A 17,712-nucleotide genomic window follows, 5' to 3' on the forward strand; every position below is an offset into this window, starting at 1 on the left:
AAGCCCCGGCAAAGGGCCAGACCAGAGAGAAGACAGCAGCAGAGCATGCACAAACATCTAGACTCCGCAAACATCCAGACTCCTCAGTTTTGCCCCATAATCATTTCACCCCCTTGCCAATGGCAAGGGAGGGCTCCAGCTCAGCTGTAATTCTACTTTACATAAGGACACAACTCCAACACTAGCATTGAGCTGACACAGAAGCACAAAGGTCACTAATCTGACCCACAAGTTTATATATATTTTCACCATGGCTGCCCCCACAGCCATCACAAACCTCAGAACACTTAACATTTGGTATAAAGTGAATTCATTCACAATTTAGCACCCTAACAAAAGATTTCAGCTAGACTTTTTCTACTGTTTAAACTTTACACCCAGACCAAGCTCCACCAGAAAAGCTGATCCATTTTCCTGTAACCAAGTTTTATTTTTTGTTTTTTTTGTTTTTTTTTTAATCTATACCAATTTCCAGGGCATTAGGACTCGAACCTATAAACAACCCTTCCTATTAAAATCAAGACTCCACTCCTTTAGTGGATATAAGACTAGTACCAGATTCTAACATGCAGTTAGACAAACCCAAAACACCAGGGCCTTTCCCGGTTTTTCTCCTTTTCCCAAGCCTAGAGAGAACGGCTTCCCCCCAATTTTCTGGGGCTACTAGGGTTCTCTTGGGAGGTGATCAGCCTCCCCTTCCTAGCAATTAAAGCTAGGGCCTTCCAGACTGTGCTCACCCGGGGCGTCTTACCTTCTTCCATGTTCAGAGTTCTTTTTCATTCCCAGAATCTTTCTCTTCAGAACTTCCATTGCCCTCGATTTTTGTCGGGAAGATTCTGGTGGAGCCCACATCTTTTCTGGATTAAATTTAATACAGGGGTGCCCAGATTTGGGGTTCACCCGAGTCCTCCCAGCTTCCTCAGGGATTTGGAAGGGGCAGCAAAATGCTACCATCTCTGGCCTTCGTTTGTTGTCCTGCCCCGGTTGCCAAAAATGTTGTAGAATTTGAGAGAAGTTCAATTACTTGAGCATAGAGAGTCCAGGACTCAGGAATGATTTTGAGAAGGAAAAATGGTTTATTGATGGCCGGCCAGACTCGGGAACTTTCTGTTTGAATCCCGAGCTCCGAACAAGATTTTTTAGTCCCTTTTATACAGAGAGGAAAGGCCAATAGGCTTCTCAATAGGCTTGAATTAGCATATATTTCCACATTTTAGTAAGCTTTTAGCATGGACCTCAGGCATTTGATAAGCTTTTAGCATATTTGCTTTGCATTTCCCCTGAATACTTAAAGTTTATAGACCTTGCATTGTTAAACTGTCTCCTGCTCACCAGCAGGACTGCAACCTTTTATCATCCCACACCCACAAGTCACAAATAGTTTAGTTTATCTCTGAAGAGACAAAGAGCCTGCTACCCATAGCCCACATTAAAAGCACAAGCCATACCTTTCCAGAACTTCTTTCTCAAGGCCACCAACTAGTCTCAAATCTAAGGTAAGACAGGCTCCTCTGAGGAAAGATGGGACATAAGCACTGGTTCACCTGAGGCAGATACAAGGAACCATCCAGGCTTGTGAGAAGACTTCAGTTGAAATTCTTAATGATTGCTAGGAGCCTGGTGTGGGCTAGCACGGAATACAGAACCCCGAGAGCCATAGACACAAGGAGAACTGGACCCAATTCAGGGTCCTCTCCAGAGATCTCGCCCAAAGCTCCCAGGAAAGGCTGAGGACTGGTTAGACAGGAGACACCTTCCTTGTGGTGAAGGTGGGAGGGAAGCAGCAGCCCTGCTGGAAAGACACATGCTTCACCAGATTCTTCTCCCCAGGTTCACCTGAAAAGCAAAAGCCTTAAACCACTGGGAGAAGGGCAGGATACTCTGTCACCCTAAGAGCCTCAGTGGAGACCCATGCTGCTAGGAATAGAAAAAGAAAAGGCTCTCCACACTTTGGGAAGGGCAGGAAAATATTCTAGGTTCAGGGCATTAGAGATCTTCTACCACCAGGGAGGGGCAGGATCCATCAAGAAGCCACAGCTGAGACCCAGGGACACAGCACTGGTGAGACTAAGGCTGAGTTGGAACTCAGAGAAGCCTCTTCCACTTCCTACCCAAAGGCCAGCAAGCACCAACGACCAAAGAGCAACTGTGTACTGCTGGGGGGGATGGGGAGAGAGAGAAGGGAGAGAGGGAGAGAGAGAGGTGGGAAGCTCTCTGTTGTGCAAGAGGAAGCCTGAAGATTACAGAAACACTGGGAAACCCTCTGGTAGTCCATCCCTTACTCTAAAATCAAAGAAGGTAGAAAAATGTAAAGTCTGTGGTACCCAGAGGATAGCCAGGACAGAAGCGACACCCAAACCCAGCTGGACATCAGACTAGCCTGACTTAATCCCCATACTCAAAGCCTAGCAGAAGGTGTGCCCCACGTAAACACCACTAACTCAGCATCTGTAGGCCTAGTCAAGATGTTCTGTTTTCAACCAAAAATTACCAACACACAAAACACCATCCCACTAAGCAACAAGGCCATCAAGAAAATACACTAAGATATGACTCAATCCTGGAACTCTCAGAGAGTGAATTTATAATAACTATGATCATTTATGTTAATCATATGCTAAAGATTAAAGTGGAAATTGTGAACAATGACCATGAACAGATGGGAAATTTCAGCAGTTAGAAACTAAAGAGTCAGGTGGAAATGCTAGAAATTTAAAAAAAAAGAACAGAGATGAAGAATATCTTCTACAGGCTCATGTGTAGATTTGAGAGAGGTGAGGACAGAAACAAATTTGAATATAGGTCAACAGAAGTCATCAAAACTGAAACACAAAGAAGAAAAAACGGGCAGGTAAAACATAATACTCAAGAGCTGTGGGACAACATGAAAAGATGCAATTGGAATCCCAAAAGAAAAAGAGAAAGACAAAATAAATATCTGAGGAGATACTGTTAAAGAATTTTCCAAAATAATGAAAGACATCAAATCACAGAAAACACCAACCAGGAAAAATACAGAACAAAACAAAAAGAAAACCTTAGGCACATCATAGTCCAACTGCTGCAAAACAAAAACAAACAAAATCTTTAAGGCTGGCAGGGGAAGGAATGTGTGTGGAAACACATCACATAGAAAAGAATAAAGATAAGAATTACAGCAGACTTCCCAGTTTCAAAACTGAAGGAGACAGGGAGTGGATGTGACTCGAGCAACTGGGCACCTGCTTCCCACATGGGAGGTACCAGTTTCAATTTCTGGTGTCTCCTAAAGATGATGAGCAGATGTCACAACAAGCAGACACCACAAGCAGCAAGATACCACAACTGGTAGACTCTACACCCTGCAGATATCTCAACCAGCAGACCCACAGACACCCTAACCAGCAGCTGCTGCAATGGCCACAATGAGTAGGAACTACAACAAGCAGACACCACAACCAGCAGATGCTGCAACCAGCAGGGAGTGGAAGTGGCTCAAATGGTCGGGCACTCACCTCCCACATGGGAGGGCACAGGCTCAGTTCCTGGTGCCTTCTAAAGAAGAGGAGCAGACAGACTAAGAAGGCATCTCAGGGGGAGGTGGGGGGCTTAAAAAACAAACAAACAAACAAAAAACCAATGCAATTGTTAAAAAAAAAACTGAAGGAGAAATAAACACCTTCAAACAAACAAAAAAAAGCTGTCAGAATTCATTACCAGAAGTCGTTCATCTCAAGAAATGTTAAAGAGAAACCCTTCAGGCAGTGGCAACATACCAGACTAAAAAACTTGGATATATACAAAGAAATGAAGAGTGCTAGAAATGGCAACTTTGCTTATTTTAAAATGCTCTAAAATATAATTGGCAGTCTAACCAAACAGTACCAGTGTCCTATGGGTTTATGGCTTATATAAAGGTAAAATAGATGACTACAATCACATGAAGAATGGAAGTGGAATGAATTTGGAATGTGCTGTTAAAAGGTCATTACAGGGAGCAGATGTGGCTCAGTAGTTGAGCACTGGCTTCCCACATATGAGGTCCAGGGTTCAATCCCCAGCCCTGGTCCCTCAAAAAAATTAAAATTAAAATTAAAAAAAAAAGGTCATTACATATAAAGAGATACTACAACTCAACAATAAAAAGACAAACTACCTGGTTAAAAAATGGGCAAAAGACTTGCAAAGGTTGCCCAAAGAAGAAATACAAATGGCAAAAAAACATATGAAAAGATGTTCAACATCACTAATGATTAGGGAAATGCAAATTAAAACTACAATGAGATATTATTTCACATCTATTAGATATGGCCATTATTAAAAAGACATAAAACTCAAAGTGTTGGAGAGGATGTGGAGAGATAGGAACACTTACCCACTGCTGGTGGAATGTAGAATGGTAAAGCCACTGTGGAGGACTTTTGGCAATTTCCTAAGGAAGTTGAATATCAACTTGCCCTGGGACCCATCCATACCATTACTAGGTATATAGTCAGAAAAACTGAGGTCAGTGACGCAAACAGGTATCTGCACAATGATGTTAACAGCAGCGTTATTCATGATTGCCAAAAGATAGAAACAACCCAACCCAGGTGTCCATCAACCAATGAATGGATAAACAAAGAGTGGTGTATACACAGGATGGACTACTATGCAGCAATAAGAAGAAATGAAGTCGTGAGGCAGCATATGACAACAAGGATGACCCGGGAGGACATTATGTCAAGTGAAGCAAGCCAGACACTAAAGAACAAATACTGTATGATTGCCCTATTATGAAGTAAATATATTGTATAAATTCATGAAGTTAATAATCAGAATATAGGTCACCAAAAAGAATGCGGGAAGAGAATGGAAAGCTGAGGGCAATCTGTGCATAATTGTTAAAAAAGGTTGTTTGTAAATCTTTGGAAATGAATAGAAATGGTGAAAGCACATCAGTGTTTGTAACTAGCAGAGCTATTATATGGATACAATATTTTTGAAAGGGAAAGTCATGTATACTACTAGAAGGAAAGCTAAAAAATGTAATGGGACTGTTTAATACAGTGAAACCTCATGTGAAATACAAATATGGGTGTAATTGCACATACAATATTGTTTTTACAAAATAGAAATACAAATATTTAAAATGCTAAAAAAGAGAGAGAGAGAGAAGGACAATTAAAGGCAATACATGATCCTGGACTGGATCTAATAAGGAGCAGAAAATGCCCAAAAGGACATTACTAGAACAACTGAAAAAAAATTGGAAAATAGACTTTATGTTTTTTATCAATGTTAAATTTCTTGAACTGGATAACTGTACTTAATGTGGTTATATAGTGAGTGTTATTGTTCCGAGGAAATATACATGGAAGTATTAAGTGTTCAGTGAACACAATGTATACAACTACTCACAAATGCTTAGAAAACAGATACACAGATGATAGAAAGATGATAGACAGCTGATAGATGGAGAGACAGACAATATAACAAATATGTCAAAATGTTAAAAGTTAGTCAATTTTGTTATCAGAGTAGCAGCTCTATTGGAATTCTATGTATTGGTTTTATATCATTTTTGTAACTCTCCTGTATGTTTGAAATTGTTTGAAAATTAAAATTTAAAGAAAAAAGGTCATTACACTACATGTGAAGAAATATATCATTTGAAAGTAGACTGGGAGTAATTGAAGATGTATATTATAAACTTTAGGATGATCATTAAAAGTTGTTTAAATTATAGATAAAAAACCAAGAGTGGAGATGAAGTAGACCACAAAAAAATAGTCACTTAATCAAAAAGAAGGCAGGAAAAGGAGGAGGAAGAAACAAAGAACAGATGAAACATATATATAATTAACAGGGTGGCAGATTTTTAATCCAACCATATAATGATTACATTACATATAAATAAAAATAATCTAAACAAACCAATTAAAAGGCAGAGATTGTCAGATTAGATTTAAAAAATGAAGACCCAACTATATGCTGTTTAAATAAAGCCCACTTTAAATATAAAGACATAAGTAGGTTAAAAGTAAAAAGATGAATATACCTTGCAAACGTAATCAAAAGAAAACTGAAGTGGCTATATAAATATCAGGCAAAATGGGTTGCAGAACAAGACATATTATGAGGGATAAAGAGGTACATTACGTAATGATAAAGGGGCCAATTCAACAAGAAGCCTTAACCCTAAATGGGGCCACACTGAACACCAGAGCTTCAAAATACATAACCTTCCTAGAACAGTCATTCTTGACTTACAGATGCAAACCTCTCTTCCAGGTAGATATGGAATCACTGCCTGATGAGAGTAACTGAATAGTCCCCTATAAAGACCGACCCTAATCCCTTCTCTATCAGCACCCATCGAACCTGGAGACCCATCAGGTAATGCCAACACTAGTCACCAGAACACCCACTGCATAAAAGTCTCTTCCCATCCCACCTCCTCTAGGGCAGCCCAGGGTATATGAAGCACTACACAAAACTAAGGGGGACGTGTTGGGTTGATGTGTTCTCAGGTCAGCCAAGTGGTGCAGTATTTGGGGTGAGTCATGGAATATAGGTTCTTTGCATCAATCAAGTCCCCAGAGATTTCACAAGAGTGGGAGCATTAGAAACCAGTATCCTGGACCAACATCAACTGAGGTGTGGTCATGATGCTCCAGCCAGAGGTCCAACGGAACACAATGTTGGTTCTGTGCCTCCCAACTCACACTGCAGCTCCTCACGCTGCAGAACCAAGAGCTGGCTTTGTCCTCGAGGTTTCTGGGCTGCTCAGATACTACGCCCCCGGTGCTTGCAAAGCTTCAGGAATCTCCTAATTCAAGTCCTCTGAGTGAAAGTAGTGATTTATTTTTGAAAAAATCTACTTGGAATCCCACTACTCTGAAACCTAATTTGAAAATTAAGTCCACAGTTTATCTTCCCCTTGTGCTCATATTTAAGACCACAAAATACAGAATTATGAATACTATGAAACTTTTTGTTATGCTTTCTTAATTCTTCTTTTATTTTATGAAAATATAATTTATTTAATACATAAAGTCATTTGTTATAGACTAAAAACAAAAATTCCATTAGTTGGGAATCAGGAAAAAGTCAGTTTTATAAAAGCATGAATATTAATGTCAAAAATCTCATTTTTAAGGGAAGCGGCTGTGGCTCAATCACTTGGGCTCTGGTCTATCATATGGGAGGCCTTGGGTTTGCGTCCGGGGCCTCCTTGTGCAGGCAGGCTCACCCGCACGGTGCTGAGCGCAGCGGAGTGCCACCTGGCCCGCAAGTGCCTTGGAAAGCTGACTCAGCAAGGTGACGCAACAAAAAGGGAGACAAGGAAAAAAAAAACAAACAGAAGAGTGCACAGCAAATGGACATAGAGAGCAGATAGCAAGCAAGCCACAAGGAGGGGAGGGGAAATAAAAATGCATACAGGGGAAGTGAACTTGGCTCAATGGATAGAGCACTCACCCACCACATGGGAGGTCCACGGTTCAAACCCTGGGTCTCCTGCCCCTTATGGAGCTGGCCCATGCGCAGTGCTGATGCACGCAAGGAGTGCTGTGCCACGCAGGGGTGTCCCCCATTTAGGGGAGCCCCACACACAAGGAGTGCACCCTGTAAGGAGAACCACCCAGCATGAAAGAAAGTGCAGCCTGCCCAACAATGGCGCTGCACACACAGAGCTGACTGTTGTGTCACGACAAAAAGAGATACAGATTCCCAGGCTGCTGACAAGAATTGAGGTAGACACAGAAGAACTCACAGCAAATGGACACAGAGATCAGACAACTGGGGCGGGTCAAGTTGGGGTGGAGCAGGGGGGAAGGGGAGACAAATAAAAAATAAATCTTAAAAAAAAAAAATGCATACAGACCCAGAAGAACACACAGCGGATGGACACAGAGAGCAGATAACATGCAAAAAACTGTGAGGGGGGGATAAAAAAATTAAAAATTAAAATTAAAAATCTCATTTTAAAATGTTAGATACTGGGGAATGGATGTAGCTCTAATGGTTGAGCATCTGCTTCCCATGTACAAGATCCTGGTTCAATGCCTGGTACCTGCTAAAAAACGAACATACATACATACATATAGTACCTTTTCCCTGGGAAATAAAGTCACAGCTAGTCCAATAATCAACAATAAAAAATTTTAACTACACTTTTATACCTCTCTATCTCTAAATCAAATTAAATCACTTTAATTCGACAGGAACTCACTCAGATAAAGCAATGAACAAAGTCAATCAGGGAAGTAAAAAATGCCTTAAGTAACTCTATTTGCTCTCTAATGATCTCTGCTAGTAACTTGGAGGAAAATAGTTGGCTAAATGGGAACTCATTAACTGTAGCTAACATGCTAGAAACAAGATACAGATGACCAATATGCCAAACAGTCTTACTTCACGAGTGAAAGGGGCTTTTTGCTCTGTTTTGTCCTGTTCACATGTCCAAGCATGGACTCACATCACACAACAAACTTATGTGGCCAGGCTGAATGTCTTCAGGCCACTGTGGAGGATATTCATTCTGGATGAACAAAACTTGTCTGGAATGTGAAAGGGGTTACTTTTCTCATCCCTAAGAATAAATGAAGGGATAACAGCCTACACAATATTCAAGTCTGCAAGACACTTTGCTTAAGAGACCAAGATAACTAAACAAAACATGCTAAGAAGAAAACTCTATAGATGTGAGTGACACTAAAAGTAGCAGGAGGAACAAAGGCATCTGAGAGAAAGAGCTCCAACTTCTTTTTCAGAAAACAAGGCTCACTTACTTTGAACCAATCACGCTTCTGCCTTGGCCAGTGGTCTCCAAAGTGGGCTTTGTGTCTTTCAAGAGGGGCGAGGTCACTCAGATGAAACACTGAGATGGGGAATGAGAATATTAAAAAATTTTTAATCTAAAAGCTTTGTATTAAGATTGATCCTTGGTTGTAAGGGAAGCAGTCTAGAAGAGCATAAAAGCAGCCTCGGGAGCCAGGCTACCTGGGTCTGTGTTCTGGCTGTACCCCTTAAACACCCTGACCTTATTTCCACACGCCTGTATTACCTCGACTTCATAGGGTTCTCAGGAACAAACGGGCTAATGGTCATAAAGCAATTCGGCCAGTGCCTGGTGCCCCGTAATCACTGTGTACACACCCCCATCCTCAGGATGTCAGATGCCCACATGCCACAGTCATGCCCTAAAGGAACCCAAAGGCCGAGTGGGAGCTCCGCTATGTGGAAGGGTTTGCTGGTTCTTCACTTTCAGAGAACCGTGGAGGGTGTCACAGTGTCCAAGGGTCTGATTATACTAATTTTCAGACTGTATCTTCTTCCTTGAAGTAAACTGACTCACAAAATGAGTTAACTTTTTAAGTGGCTTAAAAAGATTTGGGCAAAACAAAACACAGATTGCAAAATCTTGCAGCAAGAGGATAACAGGGTGGCCGTATGCCTTGTATACCACCCTTGGTAAAAGTTCTGTTCTGTCACATTATGAAGTAAAGACAAGCCTGTCTAATCCAGGGGTCCTTAACTAGAGGGTCTGTGGAAAGACTGTAGGGGGTCCATGAGCTTAAACTGAAAAAATTCAATTTATTGTCTTTATTTTCTCTGACCTCTGATTTTGAGTGTCATGAAACAACCTGCTGCTCCATTCTGAGAAGGGGCCCCTGGTTTTCACCCGACTGGGGCAGGGGTCCACGGAACAGAAAAGGTTAAGAATCCCCAGCCTAATTAGACAAAAAGAAAACAGCCAAAATTTTTTAATTGTTAAGACAACTAAAGAATATGGATTTATACCTACTCTCATTAGTTCTAAACTTCACCTCAAGTGCATATTTTGCCTTGAGATACAGAGTCCATAATCCCTTATCTGAAACCCTTGGGCAGAATTGTTCAGAATTTAAAATTTTTCAGACTTTCAAAAGTTATTACAGTGCCTGTGCTATATACTACCATTCCCCCGGGGGAATCTCAGGCATATGCCCATAATCAAACAAATTAACCTTACCACAGAGAAAAATATGAATGTTCACACTAAGTAGGATAAATGCCATAAGGTCATTTTTGCAACATTTATTATATATTTGATATAAATTATTTACCTATCATCAGGTCCTAAGACATATTTAGAGTAAGAAAGAATACATAAACCAAGTCATTCCATTTTAAAAAAAAAAAGGAATTGAGCGAGTGAGTGACACACAAGTGAACTCACAATCATGGTGAGCTCAGGGAGGTGCCTGAACGGTGCCATTTGGCAAGAGCCTTTACTGCTCAGAGCTGTCTATTTCAATGGCAGATGAAAAGAAGGGAAGGCAGCTGGGTCATAAATTTATATACTGAAAACACGGGAGGGCACCGAGGTTCCTGTCTCTAGTGTAAGTTTCATTCATCAGCCAAACAGGCAAAGCCAGTGTGTGTCTGTGAAAGCCCATGTGCGCTTTGGGCACCTGCAGGTTCCTACTTACTCTTTCAGTCCTGCCGTCTGGCTTGTGTCCCGCTGCTGCTGCATGGGTAGCCCCTGACCACCTGGGCAAAATGCAGAGTAACCCCCACTCTGTCCCTTTCTAGAGTCTAACCCCTGCTGTGGCCACGGAAGCTGCTCTGAAAAAAATCCAGCCATCAGACATGCATGGGAAGAGCCTGTGGGAAGTCCAGCAGCTTTGGGTGGACTCCTGCCCCCAAAAGCCTTGAATCTAACGGCCTATATGTCTAACTTCCCTTGGTTTGTTTCCATTAAATTCAGCATAATAAAATTCTTCCCCCTTAACAAGGATCTTCTTTTAAAAAGATGAGCATATCTTGGATGATCAGATTAGCACAAATGCTTTTTCTACTAATACCTAGCTGAGACCAACTATACCCCAGGTCAACTTTTCAATTCAACAGGCAAGTTTTGAGCACCTGCTAACATGCCAGGCATACTACATCAGACAAATAAAGGCCATTAATGGCTTCACAGCAACACGAGTCAGGGTTGCCACCAAATGCGCTCCCCCATATCCATGGGAGAGAGGTGCCCGGGGAGAAGATGGTAAGCAGTTACGCAAGTGCGAAGTGCCTTGAAAAAGGAAGTGAAGGATGCTCTGCTGGCTCAGGGCAAGGAAATTCAACCCATCAGAGGCTGAGGAAAGTTACCCACATGCTGAGTGAGGGAGGGAGGACAGCATCCCAGCCTAGGCCGTGAGGATGCCTGGGAGGTGGGCAGTTAACCACGGAGGCCCTGGCTCAGGGACAAGCTGTGGACTCACATCCTCACGTCACATGAGTTGGCTGCGAGCATTGTAAACAGTCCCTCTGGCTGCAGTGAGAGAACCAAGTAGACAGAGGGGACCACTTAGGGATCCACTGCCAGGGTCCAGGCAAGGGATGAAAGAGGCTTAAACCAAGGGGTGCCAGTGAAAGAGAAAAGTGTAGAGACCCCAACACCAGGAGACATAATCTACAGGAAGCAGTGGTTTATTTCTGCAGGAGGGAAGGAGAGAGGAGGAGGAGATTCCAGTTTGAGCAAATGGGATGAGTGGTGGGGTCATAAACTGAGGAGCAGGATTAGGGGACACGGTGAGGAGGCTCAGGCCAGGCATGTTGCTTGTGAGGTGCCTGGGAGACATCTGAGGGCGCAGCTGCATACGAGCTCATGGGTGCAGGTAAGGGCTGTGGACAGATGTCGACCTGGGGTCAGCAGCATCAAGAGAGTAACTGGGGCCAGGAGTGTAGACAGGATGACAACTGTGACAGACTGAGAGCAGGTGGGCCCATGCCCTTAAAGCTAAGCCATCCTGTGGCTGGAAACCCATCATGGGTGGGACCTTTTGAGTAGCTCACCACGCTGAGGGCCTTTGATTAGACTGCATGGCCTGCAGTGGGTCTTAATCCTTTTACTGGAGTCTTTCATAAACAAGGAATAAAAAAGTCACAGACACAGAACAGGAGCAGACACAGGTGCCTCCAGAAGTTAAAACCAATTAGACCTGGAGAAAGAAAAGCCACAGGCAGAGCAGGGTCCAGCTGGCGACAGAGAGGCTGGGATGAGAGGAGGCCACACCGACTTGTCGCCCACAGCGGCAGCTCGGAAGAAAGCATCCCGGGTGGTGTCTTGAGGTGGACACTCATGGCCTCAGAACTGCAAGCCATCGCAAAAGCCAAGGCAATTCGGGCATACTGCTCCCAACAGCGTTTAGCAAACAGAACAGCTGCCAAGCATGGGAAGCGTGGTGCAGGACAGAGGAGAGCCCAACACTTCCGGGATGGGACCAGGGACCATGAGAGAAAGCCAGGGGTGGAGGCAAACAAGGCAGGTGCGGTTCTGCAGAAGCAAGAGGTGGCTGTGTCTGGAGACCACGGCCAGGGAAGACCAGGACTGCAGAGTGTGGCTGTGGGGACCTGGAAGGCACCGGCAGATGCCTTGGTGAGGATCTTTCCAGGGGAGGGATAGGAGGCAGAGTGGGTTTGGAATGGGTTGAGAGGGGAATGTGAGATGAGGTGAACCTCCAAGTGTAAGAAACTTTCAAAACACTGGAAAGAGAGACAGTGATATGTGGGGGAGAACGTGGAGGGGGAGGAGAGCTGCTGTTTTGTTTTTAGATAAGAGAATTAAAAACACTTCGATGCTACTTGGGAACTGCACTGAAGGTGGTCACCTAATGAATATCCTTGTTCTTAGGAAATATACATGGAACTGTTAAGTGTTCAATGAGCATGATGTATACAAACTATTCTTAAATGTGAATAAAATTAAGAGATACACAGAAGGATAGAGTGATCCAGCAAAATGTGGCAAAGCATTAAGGGCTGGTGGATTTGAGACCTGGATGGGAATGTGGTAGAGTTCTCTGTATGGGGTCGTGTTATTTTTGCAAATGTCCTGTAAATTTGAAATTATTTCCAAATAAAAGGTTGGGGGGAAAAAACCACTTCAATGCTAATAGGAACAAAACAAAATAGGAGGGAGAGAGAAGGCAGAGAGGGCTAACGATTAAGAGAAGAGTCCAAAAATGAGAGGGGCCGGCCCTAAATTAGAGGAACAATACCTCCCCCATCATGACAGGGGAGGAGGAGAAAATTCCAATGCCTGTGGAGCTGCAATATTTTGGCAGGAGGGTGAGTGAGGGAATGCCCACCAGATGGCTTCCAGGAAGTGAGGTCAACTCAAGAGTTTAACAGGAGGCTGCTGGAAGTGGACTTGGCCCAGTGGTTAAGGCATCCATCTACCACATGGGAGGTCCGCAGTTCAAACCTCGGGTCTCCTTTACCCATGTGGAGCTGGCCCATGTGCAGTGCAGATGCGCACAAGGAGTGCCCTGCTACGCAGGGGTGTCCCCCACATAGGGGAGCCACACACGCAAGGAGTGCACCGTGTAAGGAGAGCCGCCCTGCATGAAAGAAAGTGCAGCCTGCCCAGGAATGGTGCCACCCACAAGGAGAGCTGACACAACAAGGTGATGCAGCAACAACAAAAAAGAGACAAAGATTTCTGGTGCCGCTGACAAGGATACAAGTGGACACAGAAGAACACGTAGTGAATGGACACAGACAGCAGACAACTGGGGCAGGTGTGGGGGGAAAGGGGAGAGAAATAAATGAAAATAAAAAAAACAGGAGGCCTGGAGTGAAGTCTGCAAGAGCCATTGTGCAGAGAGGGAGCAGAGGCCGGCCGGGACCCCGCGTTAGGCTGAGCTGAGCGTGGAGGTGTGAGGCAGCCAGACTGCACCCCCTGCCTGGGGGGACCTTCTCCAGCAACCTCAGCAGCCAGGGTGGAACAGGCGGGGGATGACGGCTGGGCTCATGCAGAGCTGGGGGCATCAGCAGCACGACAGGGTGAGGCAGTTTAGGATCTTGGTAGGAGAGTGGGTAGAGGGACGGGCCAAGGGATCTAAGCCAAAGAGAGAGGAAAGTGCAGGGGGGCAGATGACGGATGGACAGAGGGTTGAGGGGGTACTTTTGGAGCAGATATCACATGGAGTTATAGGCAAACATAGCCAGAGGCTTGGGGCAGTAAGGGGGCACTGGGCTCGGGGAGGCTGAGGAAAGCAGCATGTCTGGGAACCAGAAAATCTCAGCTAAATTAGACCACTTGCCAAGACCAGGCTTGCACCCAGGAAATGGAAAAGAAAGGCACTTACACTTTGTGATTCAGTAGGGCATGCACACGCAGAATCTGGAGAAGTTTTAGTTAAATTGCTTTGAAGTCTCACTAAAGAGGTTCAATTCCTGTAACGAGCGACTGAGGAGGGAAGAGACGCGCTCGGCCAGAGGAAGCCAGAAGCTACGAAATCCAAGGAGGCGAAGCTTCCCTGTGGGATTTAGCTTCGACGTCCAATCATTCCTGCCACAGACTTGCCATATGATGTAATATATATACGTTTTTAGTCTAATGTAACAATAGTTAACTTTTACCAGGTACTTCCTATACACCAGGCACTGTGCTAAGAACTTTACAGTCTATCTGACTCAATCCCTACAATTCTCTGTACTTTTATTATCTCCATTTTACTGATTGGTAAAGTGAGAACCAGAGAGGTTAAGTGGCGAGCACAGTCTCTGCCAGGACTCTGAATTTTCACATCAAGATGATAACCAGGACATTACGAAGAGTGAATCACACAAACAATAATACAATTCAAGAGAAAATTACGTTCATCTAAATTCTCAATCATTTTGACATGACACCAATTTGATATTTTAAAAAACAGCAACTCTCAATACCAACCTCTATTTCTCTGAATGAGCATGCGCTCTTCCTCCTTTGCAGCATTTATTCTTCCCCACGTGGAAGAGCGTGCAGGTGAAGACGGCGGTCCTCGCTCCCGCCTCAGGCTGCTCTCCGCCAGGCTCACGGGCTTCTCCCCAGGACGCCGCGGCGCCTCCTTGAAGAGGGCCACCGCTCCCTGCACAGCGACGCACGGGGGCGGCACCACCTCCACTCCACCGCAGACTCACGCCGGAGCTCCCGCGCCGTCACCAGCCGGTACCCGCACTTCCGGGCCAGGGCCATGGGGCCCGCGGCGGTAATGACCGAGCGGCGCCCAGGAGCCGCAGCCCCGCGGTGACCGAGGCTGCGGGGCCCACCGGGGCGCAGCGACCTCCACCCACTGGCTCTGAGCGAGCGCTCTCCTCTGGCTGCGCCTCACTCCAGCGGCCGGCCCTGCCGAGCGCTCGCCCCAGGAAGGCTGCTGCAGAGGGTGACGTCCACCTCGACGCGAGGCCTGTCCCCGGGGAACGGGCACAGCGGCTGCGGCGTAAAAAGCCCCACCCGCAAGGCGCCTCCCGCGGCCTGGGCCGTCCAGCTCAGGTCCACGTGAAAGACGGGCCACTCCACCTGGAGAAAGGCGCTTTTCTCCCCCCGGGGGCGGGGGGAGGGCGGCTGGCCGCGGCATCTGGGGACATGGTGAACCAGTAGTCCCCGGCCTCCTTGAAGTGGAAGCACTCAAACTCGAGCGTCCCCTGCGCCTGGCTGGTCAGGAGGTGCTTGGTGGCGACAGTCCGGTTGGTGCTGGCCTCCACCAGCAGGACGGAGACGTTCCGCAGTGTCCCGTTCACCTCGTGGACGTACTGGAAGGCCACGGACACCGAGCTGTTGCTGAGTGCGACATGGCCTGGCTCTCCCAGGAGGAGATACTCGGCGTCTCCGAGAACTGAAACGAGATGGTCAGACCTGGTGTTGAGAAACGAGGAGTGGAACAGTGCCATCGGATAACACCAACGAAGACAGCGTTTCAGACACGAGAGAAGGTGGAGCTGAGCTCAGGCTCATGTAAGATGGAGGTGAGGGCGGACCTGGGAGCTGGGCCCTGCACTGTCCCCATTTAAAGGGAAGGGTTCCTCCATCTTCACCTCTAGAGCTCATGTTTAAAATAATTCATTGTAAATACTTGGGGTTCAAAAGAATCAGAATAACAACTGACACTTCTCAAGACAAAAATCCAACCCCTCACATTTCTCATTTTAATCAGGTTCCAGTCCTTAGGTCTTTGAGGAAAATGGACATACAGGGAAGTGAGAGAAAGCTTGATTCAAGCAACACAACGCACACTTCTCTAGATCACTTAAAAGGTAAGGTGCGACATTTACTTCAAAGCTTTTATTGTCTGATACTCAAGACAAATACTTGGGAAATTTTACACGCAAAGGAACCAGTGCCCCTTGGTTCGTACAGGGCGGCAATTTGTAGACGGGTAAGCAATGTTGGCACTTCATTCTAACAGGCCAGCCGAGGGCTGGAGTGGGCTCTCAGAGACTGACCGGCTCTAAAATAACTAGTTTTGTTCTTGGAAGTTTTAGCCTCGCAAGTATCAGTCCACTGGGATAAGTCCTATCTTTTTAAAAACATACCCACCAGAACGGCTGAAGTGAAAAGTGGAAAGAACACAGCACACACAAGAATGCTTGTTTCTGCTTTGAACCCTATCCAAAGACACAGCCAGAGAGACAGAATTTGGCACTGTAGTCATTGGCCAGCCCACGGCTAATGTAAGAAACAGCTCTGGATTTAAAGCACTGCAGTGGGAGTGAGGCATTTTATATTGCTTTTTAAAAAGAGCTACAACATTTAAAATGATATCTGAATCACTCATGCTGAACCCCCGAAGCTCCTTAAGAGCGCCCGCGGTCGCCAGGAGCATGGCTCTATTTCTGTTGTTGTTCTTAAGCAGGCACCGGGGATTGAAGCTGGAACTGCGCACGCACAGGAAGGCGCTCCACACTGAGCTGCACCTGCTCCCAGGCCGCAGGTGAAATGGCACTGCCCACAGACCCGCCCCTGCCGCCTTCGTGAAGGGTCGTCAGCATGGGTACATGTAGAAGGCTCACGCTTACGTTCCTTCCGTACCTGCATTAGGTGCGCCACACTCACCGTAGGCGCAAGGACCACCAAGAGGAAGTTTGAAAAGTCTTTCAACATCTGTTTCATTCTGATCAGCGAAATCCCAGGTCTTTGGTCTCCTCATGTCCTTTCTCACAACCAAATCACGAATGTTTTTCAGGAACACCTGAAATTAGGAACCTCAGGTAACGACGGCTCTGTCCCATGGGAGTCACAGACTAGGATCATGACATGACAAAACCGTTCGAAGGACATCAGCTTCCTAGGATATACCAACAGGAAAATGGGGAGGAAACAAACTCTCCCCGGGGAAATAACCTGCAGTCACAGATGCCCCCCCACTGCATTACAGCTCACCTGGTAAGGTCACCCGGTGTACTCAGCACCCAAAGACGACCTGTGCACAACACCACGTCTCTTACCTTTCGAGCACACCCTTAAGTGTAGAGTTTTTTATTTGTGTCACGTCTGGGTAATATATTTTCACATTGTTTATCTGATGAATTTACAAAATTCGGCCAAACTTCCGGGTGGCACTGTGCTGGGTAGACCAGCCCTCCGTGCCCTGCCTCTACAACTGAGCTTTCCAAATGTTCTCTTGCAAAACTGATGTGCCATCTGGACTGCACCATCGCACATGTCTAGGCGCCGCCTCCAACACACCCAGCCATTTAAAGGAAAGGCCAGCTGAGCACTGCACCGCGGGGTGAACCAGGGGCCCTGCTGCGCCTTCTCTCCACGGTCAGCTGAAGAGAAAACACATCAGTCACGACCGTCCCCCAGTACCTGCTGCTGCTGACGGCTGAGGAGATGGGCTCCAGGCAGCAGTCTTCCCGGGCCCCTTGGCGGGCAGGAGAGGCTGGGGGGGCGGTTCAGTTACTGTGAGCAGAGGCTCCTGCTCTGTATTACACACACGCAGACTA

The 17,712-nt window shown here is 45.8% G+C and overlaps 1 pseudogene; it reads right to left on the minus strand.

Annotated features, from left to right (window-relative positions):
- The window catches only part of LOC131273504 (thrombospondin type-1 domain-containing protein 1-like), a 36,992-nt pseudogene extending 21,047 nt beyond the window's left edge, over positions 1–15,945 (minus strand).
- Between the last annotated feature and the right edge of the window lie 1,767 nt (positions 15,946–17,712).

The sequence above is a fragment of the Dasypus novemcinctus genome, chromosome 15 (genome assembly GCF_030445035.2).
Source record: "Dasypus novemcinctus isolate mDasNov1 chromosome 15, mDasNov1.1.hap2, whole genome shotgun sequence".
Lineage (NCBI taxonomy): Eukaryota > Metazoa > Chordata > Mammalia > Cingulata > Dasypodidae > Dasypus > Dasypus novemcinctus.